The following is a 23,015-nucleotide window of genomic DNA, read 5'->3' as shown; positions in this document are numbered from 1 at the left end:
TTCTTTTCATAAAACTCTACAAACGGATCGCAGTTATGATAATAGAGAAAAGTAAATGAAAGCCCGATTTTGGAAATTAAATTATTCAAGTACATGAACATTGATCATTTATTGTACATAAAATTTTATGATGAAATAAGTAGAGGAAGCCAAGATGAGAATCTTGCAAGGCGAGATCAATTTCGCCTTTTAATATTTCTTTCATAAACGATGTTATACATTTTGATCATTTTATACATTTTATTTCTGACTTCTAATGTAGTGATCCATCAAATTGACATTAACGAGAATCGATTCCCTTACGCGACGAGTGTTCTTTCGAGTTCATTCCGCGTCATCGTCGTCGTTTTAATGTCAGGAGAAAAAGACGATTGTACACCGCACCGGGTCGATCGGTGCACCAGTTCTTTGCAACCAACCGTAAACCGAGCAATGTACCCTTGAAACTCTCGAGAGAGTCACGTGACACCTCTAGACACGGTAAACTCTAAAGACTACTTGGAAACGAACTCTGGTCTTGAAAATACTTGGCCTCGGCTCGAGACTTGCTTGACGTCACATGCGATTCGGAAGAAAGACAGAACCTCTTACGGTACTTTAGCCAAATATTTAACTCAATAAGCGTTTAATCCTTTTTAACGTGGAAGACATCGCGAGTTTGTTTCTCGTTACAGTAAAAAAAAAATATCCTTGTTAGCGCACTCTTTCTTTGATACTGTTTCAGTGTCCAAATATATACTTTTTTATGAATCAACAATAATATAAAATCTAATTTAATATTATATAATAAAATATATATAATATATTATAATATAATGTTTGATAAAATATATAATATAAAATAATATTATTTATTCAAATAATTATTTGATATCGCGTGTGAGGATGTGTCAGATGAAAATAATTGTGCAGCCTAAGATCGGGCTACCTGCATTCACGCAAACGCGATGCACGCGTGTCTCGCGTTCGCCATGTACGGTACATCGAGGGAAGTTTATTTCGAGCAGTGACATTGAACGCCGGTGAAAAATGAAAAAGCTCACGGCGTTTAAATATACGGAGAAGGACGACTCTCTATATGAAAGAGAACCGAGAGACGCCGGGAGACGTCACACCTCCACGTTCGTTGTAACGAAAATTACTACACAAGACCGGATTAAATGTAAACCACCCTCGGTAAACCTTCGCTCGTGCGAAGACCCCTCGTGGACAAAAGAGAACCAATGCAGGCAGATTTTTATCCGGTTGTTTTTTCATTATGTCGCGTGTGCATGTGTCACATTTCTGTCACGTCACATTAATTTTGACAAGCGCAACAGTTTTAAGAATTTCTTCTCTCACTTTTATATAACGCCTTTATTTGCGCGTATTTATATGTATATTACGTATATAAAAAGGCAACCTCCTTTCCGTAACCGCAGTATTTCTGAAAAGATAGAATCTCTATCGATCTAACTGTAAATATAGAGTAATGAAATAAATCATATAAATTTGCAGCAGTTCTTGGCTCGCTTTTGACTATAATTTCGCCTACTCTCTTTAAGCTTCAATTCAATTTCGCGTACGTTGACCCACGTGTATATTTCCACATTTAGAGATGGCATTGTACGCAATCTTCGTAGGAAATAAATAATACTCGGGAGATCACAGACAACCGTATACTCGTATACCGCAAATGATACAACTGCGAATTATTAACCCGAGTAGAGTAGAAGACCTGAATAATTTGCTGCCATCCGAGACTGTGTAATTTTAACAATTAGGCGCTGGATTACATAGCGCGGGCGCCATTACGTTCCATCGGAGCCGTTTCGGGATTAAAACGAGCGCATAACTCATCCTGATCAAAGATTTCGTCTGACTCATCTCGAGTCGTCTCGACTCGAGTTTAACGCGCGAGCTTAATTTCCTTTGGAACGCGCAACGGGATACTCTAAGCGGTTCTCCGTCGACTTCCGATTATTTTCTTTTTTTTTTTTTTTAACGAAACGATAGTCTGGAAAGCTGCCAGATTCGTGGATGGCTGAAGCTAGGATATCGCTGGAGGCAGGTATTTTCGCGCCCGGAATTCACGTTCAGGGCACGTCGCCGGGAAATTTCGGGGGCTATGGCACCCTCGGATCCACGACAACGACGAAGACATAACTGTCGGGAACGAGATAGCACGTTCTCGCGGACGCGTTTTGGTAGGCTGCCCGATTCTCTACCGGGAAGGATATAATTTACCGCGCGTATTTCGGGAAACCGTGAGTTGAATATGTGCTTTCTGCCGGTTATTTGTGAAGCGTATACCGTCGAGTAACGTCGGTCTTGAAACTAGGAAACCGATTTCACGCCCGACGGATGGCTGTCAGAGCCTGCCTGGCGATCCGATAACGTCATTACGTAAGGCGCATCTGTGTGTTCCGAATATCATCGTCTGGATAACGCTCTCAATTTAGACACTTTTCCCGAAATAAATTTTAATGGTCATTCCAAGTACCTCAATTGATTCAATCGATCCATTTTCAAGTAATTATATAGAGCATACATGAAATATATAATATAAAGCCACGCGTCATTCAATTATTCAAGATGAATTCTGTCGATTTTTTTACAAGGCTAATGAATTAAAGTGAAAAAATTAAGCTTGAATATGCAAGAGGCATCAACCGCGTGTATTCAGAGAAATCATGTGGAATAAGTTTGCGCGAACGGAGAGAGAGTGTGTGTGTTCCTTTTGGAAACATTAACTGCAGTCCAAGAATCACGAACAGAGATACCTATGCCGGATTTCAGCAGATTGACGTCCGAGTTCTAATGGATCTGCGAATCCCGCGAATCGGCCATCTAAGGTTTTGGCGATGCGCCAGGGAACAAAATTCGCGTACATACGTATAGAGATCTGAAACGCGAAGGGGTCTTTGACACATCTGTTGGGGGTGAGCCAACTCTAGGGAATAAGGATATACACCTGGATAAACCGCACACAACGCCGCTTCTTCGCTCCTATATCGTTCTCCATTCTCCTATCGCGGACAAAGATTCGCGAGCGCGCAAAATTAGCGCTTTAATTTGGCATCGATGAGCGTAAGGAAGAGATATCGCACAAAGAAATGGATGCAGTATAGTTAAGTGCGTGCCGCTTCCACGAATGATCTTTGTCGGATCTTCGTAGGTGGGCTGAATGATTCGCGGAGGTGTGGATTTTCCATATGACAGGACGAAACACATGAGTGTTCGCAGGATTTTTTTTCCAGAAGAGAGCATAATTAATTTTTTTTATTTTTTAATTTTTCTTTCTTATTTTTTTAAATTTATTTTTTTTTGATATTTTGTTCTATTTTCATTTTTTTATATTATAAATATGCAAATAAATTTTAGTGTTTATTCAAAAGCAGGGCAAATGCCCTCCCTTATCCCTTTTGGGGATGATTGATCAGGATTGATGCTAATACAAACAATGCCTGATTTAATATTTGAGATGCAAAATTATACATTGAGAAATGTTTTTTTAATAGAAAGAGAAAGGAAAATCTTACTTCCTGAATATATAAACTAACATGTATATGCGCGAATTTGAAGTTGTGTATCTCTAATATGCAGAAGAAAATAGAGATTCTCGTTAGTTTGAATTTGTAAACCATCGAGATTGATTAGAGAGATTTTTATTTTTCAATTTTTGTTTTTTCTTAGTTTATTTAAATTTATTTTTTTGTTCTATTTAAATTTTTTATATATTATAAATATGCAAATAAATTTTAATGTTAATTCAAAAGCAGGGCAAATGCTCCCCCTTATCTCTTTTGGGGATGATTAACCAGGATCGATGCTAATACAAACAATGCCTGCTTTAATATTTGAGATGCAAAACTATACATTGAGAAATTTTTTTTTAATAGAAAGAGAAAGGAAAATCTTACTTCCTGAATATATAAACTAACATGTATATGCGCGAATTTGAAGTTGTGTATCTCTAATATGCAGAAGAAAATAGAGATTCTCGTTAGTTTGAATTTGTAAACTATCGAGATTGATTAGAGCGAAGACTCGAAAGGATACAGATATACGCTTGCTTAAACAATTCCGACTAAAACTATCGTGACGTGCGAAATAATACATGCATCCATTTCTCTCGACGTCTTCTCCAGTAATAGAATGAAAATTCCCGCTAAGTGCGAGCTTCCGAGATCTTTCTCTCTTCCTCTCGGTCATCTCTCGCAGGCTCCGAGACTCCTTCGTTCCTCGAGTATCTTATTCGCGCGGAAGAAAACGAAACGTAAACCCTCCGCTAGTGGAAACGTAGAACGGACAGATGACACGAAGACACAGTTTCTCTACGAAAGCGTGCACGAAAACGCCGAGCGTTCGGCTTCCACGAAGAGGCGCCTCCGGTCGACGTTGGTGGGCCGCAAATAGTCTCTGGACGGATCTCCCGGTAGATGAGAAGGGATATGTACGCGAGGGAACGTTGCCCATAGAATGTATCTTCGCGATAATCTGACGAGGCGAGAAATTCGCGCGGACGCGAATTGAATCAATCTCGCCATTGCATTTTCGAGTAACGAGCACGCGGAATACATTACGGAAAATCATGTCGCGTTTCTGTTGCATCGAGTTAAGCCGAGCTCGTCTCTTTTCATTCGCGAATCCAACGCGCGTCTCATTCCCGTTTTGCCTTAATCCCGACAATGGACACAATAGCGGATCACCGGCGATTATTCAAATGGATGCTATTTATAATATACACGTCGAGGAGGAAGAAAAATGGAAATGGGACTTGTGCGTATTATAAAATCGCGAAGCAAATCATAAACTCTTTCTGCGAGATGTCCAAATCGCAGCCCACGATTCTTTGTGATGAGAAAATTATATATGTTACTTGAACAGTTAAAAGGAGAATATTAGATTTAGCACCAGGTAGTTTTTTGGGGAATAAAAATAATTCATAATTTATAGAACACAATTGCGCAGCTATGTCTGATATAATTTATGCTTGCTTTCGTCTTCGAAGTTCTCTGAAAGAGACTATCAAATTTCGACCGGCAATGAAGAGGAGTTCTTTTTCGAAACCCCGTGTGACCCAGTAAAAACTCTTTTGCAGAGAAACAACGACGGTCTCTGACAGCTCTCTCGGTACAAGGGATTGTTCTTTTGCGTTTTGTTTTCTGCAACGCGTTCGCAAACGAGGGAACGATGCCGCGAAAAGTAGACGTGTATTTCGGGCGATCGTAAGCCAGGCTTCTTGTCACCCCTTTTAGCTTTCGACGCTAGGGCATTTTCCCTCGTTTGCTTTGTATTCTGAGATGCATTGCGTTATTTATACGTCACTCGCTCTTGCTGTGTAGAGAATACAGTTTATTGATAGTTGCGCTGCGCGAGATATATTTTCGTTTAACGTAAGAGTGAAAGCATCTTAACAAGTTATAGGCATATGTTATTTATTACCAATTGAACACAATTTTTTTATTTACATTCTTTTTTATATTTATTTGAAAAAGAATTCTTAGAGCTTTTGCAATATATTATAAGTTTCGCAGCAAATAACCCCTGTCGAGCTGGCCCCTTGCTTTTGAAAAATAAAAAAAATAATAGTGTATAATAATGAGCTATTGATGAGTTTTTATATCCCGCAAATTAGAATTTTTGAGTTCGTCACATTGGGCAGGAATTTAATACTTTTACACTACTTAAAAACAAAAATTAAATTCCTGCCCAATGCAACGAGCTCAAAATCTTTAATTTGCGGAACGTATAAAAGCTCATAAATATCTCATTATTCTGCGCTATTAGTTTGTTTTATTTTTGAAAAATAAAATGATCAACTCGACAGGAGACAGCGAATAGATAAACGCATTAAATCACATAAGAAAAATATATCGAATATAAATACGTATTGAAATGAATCGAGGAAAGGGAGATATCGCATATACGTATCTACAAGAAGCAACGATAAACATGATCGGAGATGCAATAACGGCGACAACTCGACATCGGTCGTCCACCCGACGTGAGTATCCGTCTTATTCTCGTGAGCGCGGCTCACTACCCGAAGCGAAGTCGAGTACAGGGCATGCACCCGTGAAATGCATCGGTTGCATCTCTCCCCGTGGCCTCCTTCCCCTTCTCGTACAAACACTCGTGCCTCTCACCACATGCTTCTCTCCCGTGTATTTGTACGCTCCATTCTGCCCCTCTTCTGGGCACCAGCTGCCCCTCTCGACTGCCTCTCACCCTTTCTTTCTCTCTCTATCTTACTTCCTTTCTCTCTTTCTCTCATCCACCGGCCTCTTCCCTCTCTCGACAACTCGGTAGAGTTGTTCTTCGTATGCCGAGCCTCTCTTCTATACCGCTGCTGCCCGTCGACGATCGCTAGTTGAGAGCCGACCGGCGAAAGAGTCACTACGTTAGCTCCGAATCTCTCTCGTCCTTAGCTCCGAATCGTACGCGAATCCCATTCATAACTCGGAGCAGGACGATACCTCTTCGAGGTAAACATCCCCCGTGTCGCTGAGGCGGAAGACGGTGGCTCGATCGATGGTGGAATGATCGATCGAGAACGCGAGATCAGCATCTCGTCTGGAGAAGGCTGCTTTTTTTAAACAAGTGGTCTTCGAGAGACTTTGATATCGCGAGGAAAGACACGATAAAGGTGAAGAAATTGTGAAGGCGCGCGAGTGTTATGACACTTCGAAGGGATGATTCATAACTTAAGTGACGATTGATAAGTGTGTCGGATGGATGATCGATCGTATTTTATTTTCGGTCAATCGTGATGAAAAATCGACCGTGCGAGCGTGTCAAGTAAATAATGTCGGGATTGTACCGTGTGTGCGGGTGCGCTAACGTGTGTCGATGACCGCCAGTCGCAATCGAGAAAATTTGACACGTTGCGGAAATATTGAACGGTCTGCGAATTTATCATCCGATCGCGTGCACGGAAAGTCAATAACATTCCGCTTGGTCAATCGCTCGATTCCGTTCTCCGTCCTTTTTGTTTCAATTGACAATTGCAAGTATTCCGATCGATCGTAATTGCGAGAAGGAGAGGAGCAAATCATTTCTCGATACCGATCGGATCTACAGATCGCGTAATTAGGCGCGCCCAGAATAAGTCGTAGATCCGGAGCGGAAGCGGATCGATCGATCGATCGATCGCTCGGTCGATTGTGCTATCATGACTGTGTGGGTGAGAGATTAGAAGCTGGCCGATAGCCATGAGTCGTGTTGGATTCTTCACGTTCCTACAGTGAGCAACATTTTTGCCTTTTCGAGGAAAAGAGAAGATCGTCGACGGTGTCCGATCGGAGAGATGAAAGGTAAACACAGGGCGCCGGCGTTTATTAATCGGCAATTAATCTCGCTTGATTTACGCCTTGTGCGATTTGTATTACGCCTACCGCAGCATGATTTACAGCGCTTATCTCTCTTTCTCTCTCTTATCTCGCCTCGATGTGCTCTCGACATTTTGTTCTCGAGCATCGCACGCTTCTCTATCGGGTATAATATAGTTGCAACTATGTTCTCGGCCTGGGATCGAAAACTTCGCAACTCCGGCTTAAACACGGATGAAATCTGAATTTCACAAGAGTGACCTCTTACGAGATGTTCTATCGGATTCCGTTAACCTCTCGCACGAACCGAGTGTATATTTGTCGAGATTATTATGATTTTATCATGCAAATTGCAGATTTTCTCCCCGGTGTCATTCAGGAGCCGTGTATTTGCATCTTGCACTTTTCGCGTGATGCTATTTAAGTTTTGTTCGGAATATATATGTGGTATCTCGCGCTTTTTTTCTCCGATGATACTTATTCTTAGTTTTCCAAGTTTACATGTATTCCGATGTACATAACGGTCCGTATTATCACAATACACGTTTAAGTGTGGCCGTTTATGACTCTCGACTTATGTTAACATACGTATTTCATATACTAGTCAAATAAAACTCGAAGCACGTCAAGACACATAAATGATGCATCATGATTTTTATATTAATTATATGCTCGCGTTACTTAAAATAATTTAAGCATAAAAAATATACCTATGTGACGATTTAGAAGTATAGCAATTATCGTCATGCGCGTCCAATTGAAGAAGCCGCCGCGACGTGGAAAAATCGCGGAAAATTGCAATTTGTGCGCACTCTTGCATTTTCACGTGGGAGTGAAACGCCTATTGATCCGTATCCCATAGCCGCGGTGATCCGTAGAAAAATCGCGACAATTAGTTTGCCCGCGGCGCAATAATCGCGCGAGTGAAGTCATCCGTATCTAAAAGGACCGATCCTTATGTCATACCGCTATACGGTACGTGGGCGTAATTATAGTACGGCCGCAAATAAAGATGCCCTGCGCGTCCTTCGTTAGAGCATCGACGACGATCCTCCGACGGAGTATCCTTCCGTATATCGATACCCTGGCGTGATGATTCGCATCTCCTATTCGCGCGACTCTTATTACGTAAACGCGTGTTAAAATTCACGGCGAATATGCGTTGAAATATTACGCTACACGGAATCGACTTTTAAATAAAAGCATTGTGAGCAAAATCGTCGAATCGAAAATGGAATTATGCGACTTAATTACGAATTAGATATTTTTGTGAATTCGGAAATTTAGAAAAAGAAAGTTACGATATATATTTTCGAAATAAAATCAATAATTTCCATTTTTTTTAATATGATCTATTTATGATGCATGATGACGGTAAAATAGTCTTACAATTGTATTTTTTTATATATAGTTTTTACGACATTTTGATGATAACACAATAGAGAACGAAAATTTATTTTATTTTACGCTAATATAAAGTTCGTTGATAAAGTTTATAATATACATGTCTGTTTCAATTTGATTAAATGCATCGGTAGTTGATATTTGACGTTGTGTGTTAATTAACGACACTTCGTTATGGAAAAGTAATATTTGCATCGTAAATAGCAGGCAGCTGTTACACAATATTTGACATACGACGCCGTATAATAACATTGTCTAATATTAAATATCTACGCAAATGATGGATACTGTAATCATGTTACTGTGCGTAATTGATGAATTTCCACGACACAGCTTTGCACTGGATAACTATTTCGCATTTGCAATTATTTTAATTTAAATTTTCCCACAATAAGATGAAACTAAAAGTTATATAATATATATACAAATTTAAGTTTTATTAATGCAAAGTACAATTAAACGAGAGAGATTCGCTCCTATTATTCGATATCAATAATTTTCTATATCATATCGTTTTGCATCAATCGAGAATTTCAAGTATCAATTAGCGAAAAAAAATTATTAGGAATATATTTATTAGTATATATTGTTTTATTATAAATAATATTTATTACAGTTATCAATTTACAATTTCGCCAAGTGTCTATTACAATCTGCGGATAAATATGTAACGCGGTTTATGCGCAGTATTAATTAATGCTCGCGCTGTGCATTATTTAATCGGACAAACATATTTACCATCGAATCGAAAAATGCTGCGCTGGCGGGAGACGTCAAATTTCGCAAAAAACGGAGCGCACGACTTTCGTTTTGCCGACTAACGAATTAATTTGTAATCGTATTCGCGACCAGCGTCTTTAAGAGACGCAATAAAAGTTTCGGTGTCTGAGTCACGATGGCGCAATCGCGCATGTTTATGAGGCGCGCTTCCGTAGACTCCTTAGTACGATTGCGTGTTTATTTGCGCGAGCGCGACAGATTTATCATCATTGATTTCACAATCGCGAGACCGGTGATTCTTTATAAGTCATCGTCGCGCCTTGTCGGCGTCGTCGCAACCCTAAGCGCAAGGGTCGAGAGATATAGTGTCAAGGGTTGCGTTCTTCCCGTCGATGACGCAGCGCACCAGGAATTCTTGAGTTTGCAGAGATAAGAACGGCGCGGCTACCTCCGATTATTTTTATCTGTACATGTAATCCTTCTTTATTTACTTTCATGCATTTTCGGAGCGATTCGCGACAAAAGCTATTTTTAAAGAGAATCAAAATTGCATTTTTCTTAGATATACTACATATTATTTTATTAACGATTACGTATCGGAAAATATACATTTCTGAATTGTCAAACATTGAAAATTGATATCATGTTAAAAATTAATTAATATTGATATGTATAATTTTGATTATTTTTATCTGTACATATATATAATCCCTTCTTTATTTACTTTCATGCATTTTCGGAGCAATTCGCGACAAAAGCTATTTTTAAAGAGAATCAAAATTGCATTTTTCTTAGATACTACATATTATTTTATTAACGATTACGCATCGGAAAATATACATTTCTAAATTACCAAACATTGAAAATTGTTATGATATTAAAAATCAATTAATATTAATATATATAATTTGATTAATAATGCTCCAATCTTCTTGTATTTTTATGCGACCTGCATATTTGTTTACAGTTTATTTGCACTTTAATAGGGATGCGATTCTAAGAAAAATCATGATTTAAATATTCCCAGCATTGTATACTTCGAAGTTAACAATCCTTCCATTATCGCTAATAACAACTTGACGACGCACGTCGGCTATGCGAGGGACAGCTATTAGCTCGTCGAACGCATCGACAAATCTCCCTCATAAAATCCGCCGTCGCGACTCCTCAATAATTCACGAGGCCTTTAATTAGACGTTCGGGAACGAAAAGGAAAAATCTCGCACCGGCGGAAAGTTTATTTAAGCGCTGCTCGCGACGATTCTAGCGCAATGTGGTCTCGCTAAAGGGGTCGGAGCGCAACGTTTAATAGTCGCGATAAATTCATAGCGGAGCAAGCGTGTCCTGTTTGATTTGTTGTGGCCCGAATCGTTGTACTTGACTCGTTAGAAACGCGATTCTCGAACGACGTTAGACTCCGCGCGGTGAGTCAGTAGAGCTGACCGTTGCCCCGGTCGAGGCCCCCATAAACAATGCAGCTGGACAGGAGACATTGCAGCGACCCACATGCCAAAAGAGGAATGGTACGGGATCGTCCTAGCAGCAAAGTCGAGTTTAAAACCCCGAAGAGTTTGCAGCGCGATCAGCTGACGCTCCTCGCGTGCCTTCGAAATGCCATCTCGCGAAAAATTTCAGTTGATTAAATAATTCTTATCAATCTCACATTAGGCTTATTGACACTGAAGTTGTAATAATTGTTGAATAATACACACTTTGATATAAAATTAATATATATTATAACACACTTTTTTAAATATCCCAATATTGTGAGATTATTCTCCTTCTGCGTTAGAGTATTTCAATGTAAGTTATTTGAAGTTTTAACATTTAAATTTTTTAATTATAAAAAATTATACGAGGAAGAGAAAAATGCATTGCGTGACTTTACGTATATTCAAACCTAAGGGTTAAGAACGCTCGAGGTTTATCGCGTTATATCGAAGCAATTCAATTATCTAACGCTAAAGCAATAACGACACGGTGGTGTTGTCGATAATTACATAACAGTAACGCGAGCAATTAGAATACTTAGACATGAGAGGAGAATACTTATGAGACGGTATATACTTTCACTTTTTGCGGGACGCGTGGGATACAAGCGGGCGGTCTTATAAAAGTTTAATTTAATTCGCGGTTTCCACTACCGTAGCCTACAAACATATTCCGAGAAATGCAACTGGTATGCCGCAGTGGCGACCCAGATGCCAAATGCGGCGAATAGGAATGATGCAGCTTATAAAGTTTACTCTAAATTATAATAGCATTCAGGCGCATCCTTTTCATTACAGTAGCTTTATTATGCGATTATTTTTTGAACGAAATATATTTTTAATATCAAAGAAGAAAACTTAATACGATTTTTGTCATCTATGATTAACAATTTATTTTGTTATTTTTAATATATTTATGACAGAAAAATTTATAAAAAAAATTATTACACTAAAAAAAAAAAATTTATTGAATTCAAATAAATATTTTATACTATCTTATAAATCATTTATTTGTGAAACTAATATTGTAATATTGATTTGATCTGAAAAAATTTATTTGATATAAGAAAATCCTTTTCAAAACAGATAAATATTTATTTCAAATTATTTGTTTCAAATGAATTATTTATAAGGCAGTATTGAAATAAATATTAATTTAATAATTCATTTTTTCAGTGTAGATATATATATATATATATCGAAGAGAATTTAATAAAATTCTTAAACCTATAAATACAAACTTTTTTATCTTTTTATAAAGACATGCTTTCATAATCTCATGCTTGAGATATATTATAACAGCTTTAAAACTCTATTCGTTCTAAACCAATAGCTCTAACACACATAATCTATGAGGTCTGGCATACGCATGAGTTTATATCCACGTGCGTGCGAATTTGCGTACACGCACGTGCGCGAGGGCACGTATGTTTGGACACACGTACACATTCGTATATCCGTGTACAAAGTGCACGATTGATCATAACTCAGGCGGGCTCTCGCGATCGAAGCACACTATGAATAGTAGCTAATTGACCCAGTTGAACCCGAGTCGGTCGGCGCAAGGCACGATATAAATACCGATACCGATACCGCCCATCAAATACGTATGAGAATCACGCGACTGCACATACGCACACACACACACACATACTCAGATGTGCACGATTGCAAGGATATTACCGCTGATCGTGTCCGGCTACGGAGGATCCCAGCTGATCGCGTCCTTCGTGGAATTCCAACGACGCGACCAAACGTGGGTGTCGTGTCTGACGATCGGCGTGATAAATTAAGGACGTAATCTGATCGATCGCACACTCCATTCCTGGCCCGTCATTCCTGGCCCGGTGCACCGTAGGATAAATTTATCAAATCGTTCGCGAGTGAATTTTTCTGTCTCGCGTGCGACGCGACGAGCCGCGAATTTAAATCTCTGCGAATTAAAATCCATTTATCTTAATCATATAACGATATGAAGAAGGAATATAGGAAACGTGTCGAAAAAAAAGAAAACGAAATATTTCTATCAAATATGTGTATAAAATATATTGGTATATCAAACTAATGCATTTTTATTTATTACCCGTGGCGATTAGCAGACAGATTTATATAAGTTTCGAAGCTGTTACAATATATTTAAAGCGTGAGATTATGAAAGAATGTCTTTATAAAAGACAGAAAAGCTTGTATTTATAAATTTAAAAATTTTATAAGACTCTCCTCTTCGATGTATACACATATGTACATCTGCACTGAACAAAAAATTATTAAATTAAAAAGTTATTAAATTAATAAAAAAATTATTGAATTCAAATAAATATTTTATTTTAATACTGCCTTATAAATCATTTATTTGAAACTAATGATATTGATTCGATGTGAAAAAATATTTATTTGATATAAGAAAATCTTTTTTCAAAACAGATCAATAATGTCGACATTATCGTGACATGATAATTTAAATTGACGTTTGCCTGCTATTGATTTGTCAGACGAGCATCGTAATCGACAGATTTCCCACTATTTCCCAGACATGACTAATCTGTAATTAGTATATCCACGAAGCACGAACGTAATCGCTAGCCATTAACATTAATCTATTCGATAGCGTCGTAACATCGTTAGTATGTACGATCTTGTTACGAGGAAACATATCGAGTTGTATCGAGAATATAATCGATGCAAGCATGATCGCGTAGACAGCAAAAGCTACACTGTGCGATTCGTGATGTGAAATTCGTAATGAATCGAATCATTCTTCGTCGAATATAACGTTGACGCATCAACGTCAACCCTTGTCGTCTGATATATAATATAATACTTTATCGCGAGAATATTTGCCGTCATATAATATCACAATTTTTACATATATTTTGCTTTTTAATATAGTTTCAGAAAAGTTAAATAAATTTATTAATAACAACAATATTTTTGATGCGGTAAATTCAAGTAAAATAAATAATAAAATAAGTAGTAACGCGAAGGATCGAGAAAATAAATTATGGCAATTTACATATAGTTTGCTTCGAGCCGAATACGGTACTTGAATATTTACCGTATTCGCGAAATACGATATTACGTCCTAGTTTCAAGAAATGTGTTAACGATTAGAAAATATACACGCGTATTTATGTGTTTCGAGAAAGACGCGGAATTTAATGTTCGTAGAACAGATAAAAGATGACTAGTCAATCTTATCCGCTATCGATCGGGGGCTGCTCCTCAATTATTTCTACGTGCGGTTTAATAAGTGAGAATAAACGCGCGTTTATAGTTCTCCTAATAGATTTTATTTCAATTACTCATTGTCAGCTTGTTCGCGAGAAATTCTTTTCTATAATAGAACGATAACGATTTTTCTTTCTTCAATGCACAAATAGAATAATCCACATCTTTTACAAAGATTTTTATTACGGCGATTATTTGCCGCAATTATTGAAAGATCAGTTTTATTTCGAGAGCCGAAGAATTGATCCTGCGATCTCATTTAAAAATTATAGATTCGAGATCTGGTTCAGCAGATCTAGAACAGCGTTACGTAAGTCGTGACAGAAAACCTCCCGAACTTTTACGAGCGATCGACCGCGACGTATTTACAAAGAAATTCTAGATGACGTGGAGAAACAAGAGTCTGTTATATTTTTAGAATAATAATAATAATTTTAGTCTCTCCGCTAAAAATAAATTCGCAAAATAGAATGACTTAAACTATGCTCGATGGAATAATCAACTAATAACTAAAATAATAATATAATTGAAATACATGAGAACGATATCGTACGGTATATTCTAGTATAATTTTATATGATTAAATTAAATATTTTATTTATTAAAACTCATCATCCGTAGTTATTAACAATTTATCGTAATTTTCATGATTTTTTCGCGAATTTAACTAATAGAAGAAATTCTTTTGCATTTATTACACATCACTTCGCAGGAGATTTTGTTAGTATTTGCGAGAAATATAAAAAACGTGTTGAATGTGAAGTCCAATCATACAATTCCATGGCGATGACTGTACGTAGAAATAAAACGCGCGTTTTAACTTCCTTAATTGAATTTAAATCGACGGCTATTGTCTGAAAAAATAAACAGAGAGAGTGGGGACGGATTGACAATGCAGGGCACAGAAAGTCGACGTATGGACGGGCCCGTCGAGAAGATTAATGCCCGGTGTGGAGCTAAGTGGACATGGGTTCGGTCTATTGACGCATACTTACGCGTTTAGCGCGCTCGATAATATAATCAAATGACTCCTGAATGCCGTGGATTGCAACAAACAAAACGTGGCCAATTATGCGCAGCGGATGTTTTCAACCTTATCAAATATCGCCGCGCGATGCACTTTTCGCACTTTACGTAAATACGCGCGTAAGCGCGATATCTTACCCTTCCAGCTCTCGCGCGCGATAATTCAGACACGCAAATGAAAATTGACCCTCTTCGTGTTGCAGATTATCAGTTCCCGATAGACGTTTCCGGCGTAGCCAAGGACCATCCCTTCCTCGAGGCCGATTCGCTGCAAAGCCTCTTTCGGCGCCTGCACGCCCTTAATCGTTGCGCCAATATGAAACTAGACACGCACCATCATACGCACCACAGCACGAGCCATAGCAAGAGCGTGAGTACTCCATTAAATTGTCTATATATTCGATGCGAAATCAAAGCAAACGCAGCGCAGCATAGATGCAACCTTCAGGTTGCGATGCATTTTAACGAGAGTTGGATTAATCTCAAATTGGAGATTTCGATTTTTTTTATCAAAGTTTTATTGGATAATTAATTAGTGAGAGAGCTGAACACATTGAATTGACTTTTGCATTTTACGTAATTCCCTCGTTGTAAGTCTAAGGAGATTTCCAAGAATATCATATCGTCCCGCGTCCTTTTTATACATATTTTTTCCTCTTTCTTCGGGAAATACTTATCTTACTTTTATTTAAATCTGTTCGACTTTTAAATGTTTTTTTCTTGTTACGTTCTCGTGGCATTTTTCGAGCACTCCTTTGAGAATTCTTCCAAAGACGACGAGATTTAAAGCTCTCGAGACAGAAATGCCAGAGCACAGGTCAGTCTTTTGCACAAGGGTAGTTTGCCTATCCAAATCTTTCTTAAAGTTTTAGAGACATAGTCAAAATAAATGAAATGCCGTGTTTTGCAAAAGTTTTCTTGCACAACGTCGTAAACTTCTGTATACTTAAGATTTATTTTTTTGCATTTTACATATCAAAGTTCGACTTTAATAAAACTGAAATTAAAAAAAACGAAAAATAGATTGGATTTTAATTAAGATTATATTTAAAATAAACTTGCATATAATTAAAAGATACATAATACTAATAGCTAGTTTTGTAAAATTTTGATTAAAAAAAGATTAGAATGAAAATCATTAAATGTGTGTCGAGAAAGAAATTTACATGCATACGCTTATTCTCATTGATATTCTGGCTTAATAATTTACGACATAAGTATCGACGTATTGGAACAGCACATTCTTTCTTATGACACGTTCGCACATATGGTCATTGCTATGCATTAGGCGAAATCCGTGCTATTCTTATGACTACTCGTGGAAGAGCGAACAAGCGAACGGAATAGCAATTAACGGTTATCACGTGACGGGGATAAATACGCAGTTAATTACTTTGGAAAGCGCACGCTGGACTGCGCAATCAAATCGTTATCGTAACGATGTCTCTCCGAGGTTATAAATAGCAGTACAATTTTCTGATTTGCTTACATTTTTATCATTTATTACATTAAATGTATATTTATACAATATTATTTATTATATCGAAAAATTCTTATATCATTGACATATTATTATTATTATTATTATTATATGATATTTATTCAGCACTTTGAAGATGCAAATAAAAGCACAAATTGAAATAATTTTTCCGTGCGTATTTTACGTCTCGCGAACATTGCAATCGAACCGGTGTATCCACTGTCGGAGTGCAATGACCCTGTCTTTCTAACTTTACTATCGCGCGCGTCACGTGGATCAAATTCAGCTAATCCGAAATAAACGCGGCGAATCTACAAGCCAGCAGTGATCGTAAAGATCAATCTGTGCGAATTGCCGAGTAAGAGTATTATTATTATTGGGTCGTTCGGAGCAGGAAGCGTTCACCGTAGCGCGCGAAGGAGCTCACGTCGCAAATCAGAGAGTTAAAAGCATTTCGACGAAAGTCTAAATCAATTATATATATACGATCCGGTGTTCGGCCGGCCGAGATAGCGACTTCGATCGGGGTGCCATCATCGGAGAAAGATATCGCTCGATTTCATACGCGTGACGAGATCATAATGATGCCACAAAGAAGATGAAATGAATGGAGAGAGGAGAAGAATGGCAGATAGATCGTGTCTTCGTAGATATTTAACTCGTGTATTATATCGCGCGTGGATCTCCGTTTCGAGAAGCTGCGAATAATGGATTCGAACGGCCGGTTACAATTCATCATCAATAAACTTCTTGGAATTGTTCCACCGTGACGAATCGAAAATATGCCATTATTATATATCGTCTCTATATGAACTTTTTTTTATATTGATTGTTCGAAGTTGCTTAAAACAATTTCGGTATGTCTGGAACACATTTTACGTAGAAACGCGACTTTATTCGTGTCACACAACGTGCAGGTAAACTCGCTGAAGCAAGAACTACCTTGTGTCATCGGAACCGATCACAGCTGACACTAAAAAAAGAAGAAAAAATTCAGGATATTCGATAGACGATATTACACACGACTCTTCGTATGATCGACGACTTTCACGCCCATAAAGGGCTCACGCACACGCGTGTTCACCGGTAGCAGCTGCGACAAGTTGCGAGCTCTCACCGGAAACCGGCGCAGATCGTTACGCACGGTTGTGTCTTTGATAAATAGAAAATTTATACGCGGCGACGCGGACGCGGTGCGCAAAACGGGCCGCGCAAAACAGATAAATAAAAAAAATAAACAGGCCCGAACATTTTTCAAGCAAATGTCCCCTTAGATGGGGAGAAAGCGCGTTTTGCGCGCTCGCGTTCGGATTACGAACGGATTTTATACGTGCGCGAGAAGCATCTGGTGATTGCCGCTGTGAGACGCGCGAAAGTCTTGCCAAATTTGTAACTTGTAACTCGCGGTGACTCGCGAGAAATTGCGTGCGCGCACTCGATTAGAACGATCGTCCGTTGCCTTTTTAAGCGAAGAACAGCTGTTTCGTGCGTATGTCGAGCGAAACTGACGCGACGTAAATTATTTTGTTTACAACTGAATAAGACGTGAGGATTCTTATAAGAAAACAGTTTAATTACAAGAGCTCTCTTGAATGTAATCAAATCGAGATACAAAAACTAGCGTAAAATATGATATAAAATATGCATCTAATAAATATAATAAATTCTATATAATTTCTCAATGTAAATATTGAAAGGTCTTGACATATAAAAATTATTTTTTCAATTTTGTTTCCTCGTGCAAGCTTTAGATTATGAAAAAATATAAAATAAAAAAAGGGATTCCTGAAGGGAAATTTTTTAATATACAGTCTTGCGCTAAAAGAGTTTAATATTCTGTTAGATCCACAAAAATGTGAAGGATTCATCAAATATAATATTGCGTATAAGTTTTAATTCAGTCGACCGCGCGAGCACGTTTAATGAAGCGTTGAAAGATGTGTCGGGGATCAAAATAAATGGAGATTAATCGAAAGCGGCGAGTAGAGAAAATATTGCGGCGCAAAGTGTCACCCCACGGCAGGAAAATTGCCAAGTTCGTTTATTTTCTACCTACGTCTTATTATTTTATATTATCACATTGACCTAGTTCGCGTCCAAGGCCCATTGATTCTCTCGCGCGAGCCAGGTAATTTTATTCGCCTATTTTAGACCGCGGTTGCTAAATTGCTCTCACCTTCGTCATGTGTAGGCAATATTATGCTTACACAGTTCTCGTAACGCATTAGGTAAGATCGGTTCACAAACGGTTCAAAATTATCTCTAAATTATTCCCCGATAATGGAACGATGATTAATTAATGAAGTGACAATTGACACAACATTTTTTTCGCGCACAAAAAAAGTAAGATCAGATGGAATGAAAATTTTGGCAAATTGGATGATTAAAGTATGACAGGTTTGACTTTTCATTAAATAATTATAAAGAAGTATGCTTAATATCGAGTCAAGATAAGTATCTGATATTTTTATCGTTCTGTATCATGTATATGTATATTTAAAAAGATCGAAATCTCTGGCCAGAGGCATGAAAGAAATTTCGGCTAACATCGACCTTGCACTCCGGATGGAAAGCATTGATCGACGTGTGCATTTACCGGGTGAAAGCTGGCCGTGATGAGGCGGGCACACGTGAGTTATAATGGTCTTCCACCGAATCGAAGGTCTTACGAAAGCAAAAGGCTGATACTCAACGCCCTCCGGCGTCGTCAAAGTTCTCGTTTCCGCGTTGGTTTGTAATTGATCATTACGAGGAAACGAACACGTAACATTATCCGTGAGACTGAATGAATCGTTGATAACGAGATTCTTTTCTTATTCCACGATAACGTAAAAATAAATTACAATCGCACGATTGCATAAACTGATTCGTTACAGTTTTTCTTGACGTCAGCCACTACTCTGACGCAAATAAACTTCCGTCCCGCGTTGAGAAAAACTTCGTGATCTCTGTTCGCGAAGCATACAATGAGAGAACTTTTTTTCTTTCGCAAAGTCTTAATGAAAGAGCACGAGTCTCCGAAACGTAGCGCGACTTTAATTACGACTTCGAATTTTTCTTGCGATTTATTAAAAGGTGCACGTGTCAGTTTAGGATTTAATAGCGGAGGAAGCTCTTTCGCAGTCGAGCGTATTTTCGCGGGGAAGAGAAAGTGGAGAAATGACTGATGCGTTTTATAGGAATAATTTATACGCATGCGTGGCGCGTAACTTAATTTGGTAAAGCAACGAGTGTAGACGAGTAGTAGACATCCGCGCGCGACTTTCGCTGCTTCGTTTCTTCCTTTTTGTTTCCTCTCTTTCGCAAGAGGACACGTTTCGAATCGTTTTCATTCGGCCCTCCCCATAATTGTTATTAATAAAAGCTTTCGCTTTCCGCGCGTGCAATCACCGAAAATAAGATCTCTCACGTACCCTGTGTTTGTCGAATCAACGACACCGGCAATTTGTAGGCAATTGGGTCGATTTAAATGACCGTCATATTATCGTGCCCAATCGACCACGTTTTCGTGCCCTACTTCGATCTGGTTCTTGAAAATTACTGCCTCCCCGGAGCACTAAACGACTATGCCATCTGAGGAAGGCTACAAATTGAGCTATTTAGAGAGAGAGAGCGAATGCATAAGATCCGAATCTATCGCGCAAGGAGAGTCGTGTTAAACTGATTCGAGTCTGCCTTTTACATGTTTGTCTTGCAATAAAAGCGTAATTTGCCCGAACTAATTGTTTAAATCTGGACATTATTTTATATTATAATTATACTAATTATAAATGACTTTGCTGTGCACGAGCATTGCGTGCATGAGCGAGGCAATTAAAGGAAACAAGTTCTAAAGAACATTCTAAAGAAATGTTTATGTATCGTATATTAGAGCTTTATTGAGATATCATAATTATTTAATTAACATACATTTTAAGAATACTAATGATTAAATTTTATTTATATAATTCTTAATCTTTTTAATCTATATAAAATATCTATAAGATTCAATCTATACTCCTTATTTTATCGGAATTTAATATCGTCGATATTTTTTTACGCGCGTTGTTAATCGATTGCGAATAAAAGGAGGAATTTTCAATTTTAAGAAAATGCGGGAAATTAAATTCATTGTCTCAGGCTTGTTAACTCGCGTTTACGGAGAACACGAAAATTGTAATCGCGTTGAACGAACGTACGCTAATTCTTGAACTGATGAAAATGAAAGGAGAGAGAGAAAGACACGCAGAAGTATCATCGACGTTCTATCATCGCGAATACAGGAGCGAGCAAGCCGAGAGTAATTATTTGCCGGCGGTAGCGAGTTTTACGTGGCCTTTTACCGTGACACATACATATGTACACGTGGTTGCACATGCATACACACATGTCGAGGAGTCCGAGGATATTCTCGGCGAAAGATGGGAGGGAAAGTCCGAGCGGGATTTCGCGAGCGACTCATTTAATTGGCAAAGGATTAATTAAATCAGGCAGGATGGTCGTTATTAAAATATGTTCTATCTACTACTTCTTCTTTCTTTTTGTCTCTTTGATCTTTTTTTCGTGGTTTGAGTCCTTTTTTCTTCATCCTTCTACTTCACTTTCGTCCCTTCCTTCGTATATATCGCCGCAAAATTTCTCTCTACGCACATCCCACTTCTCTTTTTGTTGTCAATTTTAACTTTTTCCATCCATACATTATATACGCGCATAATTTTCTCATTTCACACTCGGCTTTCTTTCATCCGTTTCGAGTCCGAGTTTCCTTTGCGTCTTCTCTCTCTCTCTCTCTCTCTCTCTCTCTCTCATCTCCTCCAATCTCTCCGATCTATCTTCTCTTTTCTCTTTTTTTACATATCCGGCGCATCCGCCGCCCCTTTTCCGCTAGTTTTCTCTTTTTCCGACACGGTGCTTTTTCTCTCCTCCTCTCGCATTCAGAACGCGTTCAGCAGGGAGTGGTGGTGCATGTAATTATATGTATACGCACCCGGGTTTGCCGGCGCGGTATCGACTTGGCCGCGCCGGTGCGTAAAACCTGAAAACTGGTTCGGTAACACGCAACCGCGGAGGACTCCTGCCCTGGCAGACTCTGGCAGACTGCGCGGCACGGTTGCACCTGCGTGTCGTGGCCACGCCGTTAACGGAGGACAGGGCGCGACGGTAATAACAATAATAATAATAGCGTGATTCTCAGAAGGGAATTTTTTGCGGGTGACTTGACGGCAGTTGTTTAAGGAAAACCCTTCAGTTTTATTTTCATCGAGATAAAGGGTTTGTTTTCTGATCCTGCACTAATGAACTAGTGCGGGAACAGAAAACAAGCCTAAAGTGTTACCTACACGGAGAGTTTCACTTGGAATTTACCATGAAAATCAAGGTAATCGCGTGAAACAATATGGTAAGAAATTTTATAAGAGTTCTCGAGCATCTTCTTTATATAAGAGTAATCGAACATATTTTTATATCTTATTGTGATAGGTATTTATATTTTATTGTGGTGAATATTAATCAGAGAGAAACTTTTACAAAATTCTTCCAATACCATATTGTTCCACGATTACCGTCGTTTTCAAGGTAAATTCTAAGAAAAAATTCTCTCTGTATAGGTTCTCTTCTTTTATATTTCTCTGAAAATACACAGCTCTCTGGATTTTATATAAGCTTGTTTTACAATCTTATTGAACTTGTCTTATTATTATATTACAAATTTTATTTTACTCCAGTAAAAGCAAGAGAAATAATCAATGACATTTATTCGCGTCTAAAATATGTTGGAGAATACTCCAATACGTGAATGAATAAAGCTTTTCGTTTATCTGACATTATGCAATCTATATTATTCTATGTATAGGAACGACAATATTAACATATCTGAGTATATGATTGCGAGTCTCAGGTTAACAACGAATCGTTTAAATTGCTCTACTATTGATTTATCGTTACTGTCAGTTTTCTTGGCATTCTCTCTCTCTCTCTCTTTCTCTCTCGAGGGGACTATTATTCTCGGCTTTTCCGAGGGTCTGATCTCTTTGAAAAGTACCGCGGATTGTTGGAGATAGAAGCAACAGGAACGATCACGACGATGACACGACCATGTATCTCTTTTCTCACTCCCTCTTGCTCTCCCTCAAGTTGACAGGCGCAAACGACAATCGACATTCCTTCTGCGTCGATCGCGCAAACCGGTTGCCATAAATTCGCGCGAACTGAATGCGCGGCTTGCTCTCCCTGCGTTTCAACGTTTCTGCCGTAAGGCACTTTTTCCCCTGACACGACTGTCGGTTCAGCGCAAATCGTGCATTCGGAAAAATGCACTTATTTGTGCACGGCTACGTTTCACCAAACAAACATTTATGTCCACACGTCAGGTTCGCC

At 38.4% G+C, this 23,015-nt stretch overlaps 1 protein-coding gene across 3 annotated transcripts in view; it reads left to right on the top strand.

Annotated features, from left to right (window-relative positions):
* cv-c (RhoGTPase activating protein) overlaps positions 1 to 23,015 on the top strand; it is a 227,459-nt gene that overhangs the window by 188,363 nt on the left and 16,081 nt on the right. For 2 of the 3 annotated variants that reach the window (XM_085489277.1, XM_085489276.1), the window contains exon 10: positions 15,385 to 15,551. The gene's annotated coding sequence lies outside the window, so the exon portion shown is untranslated. Of the gene's footprint in view, positions 1 to 6,334; positions 7,299 to 15,384; positions 15,552 to 23,015 lie in introns of those variants that run through there. The other variant, XM_085489278.1, reaches the window with a different exon arrangement.

Source organism: Nylanderia fulva, unplaced genomic scaffold (assembly GCF_048542155.1).
Source record: "Nylanderia fulva isolate GAGA-0341 unplaced genomic scaffold, ASM4854215v1 Scaffold8, whole genome shotgun sequence".
NCBI lineage: Eukaryota > Metazoa > Arthropoda > Insecta > Hymenoptera > Formicidae > Nylanderia > Nylanderia fulva.
This window is presented reverse-complemented; position numbering and strand designations above follow the sequence as displayed.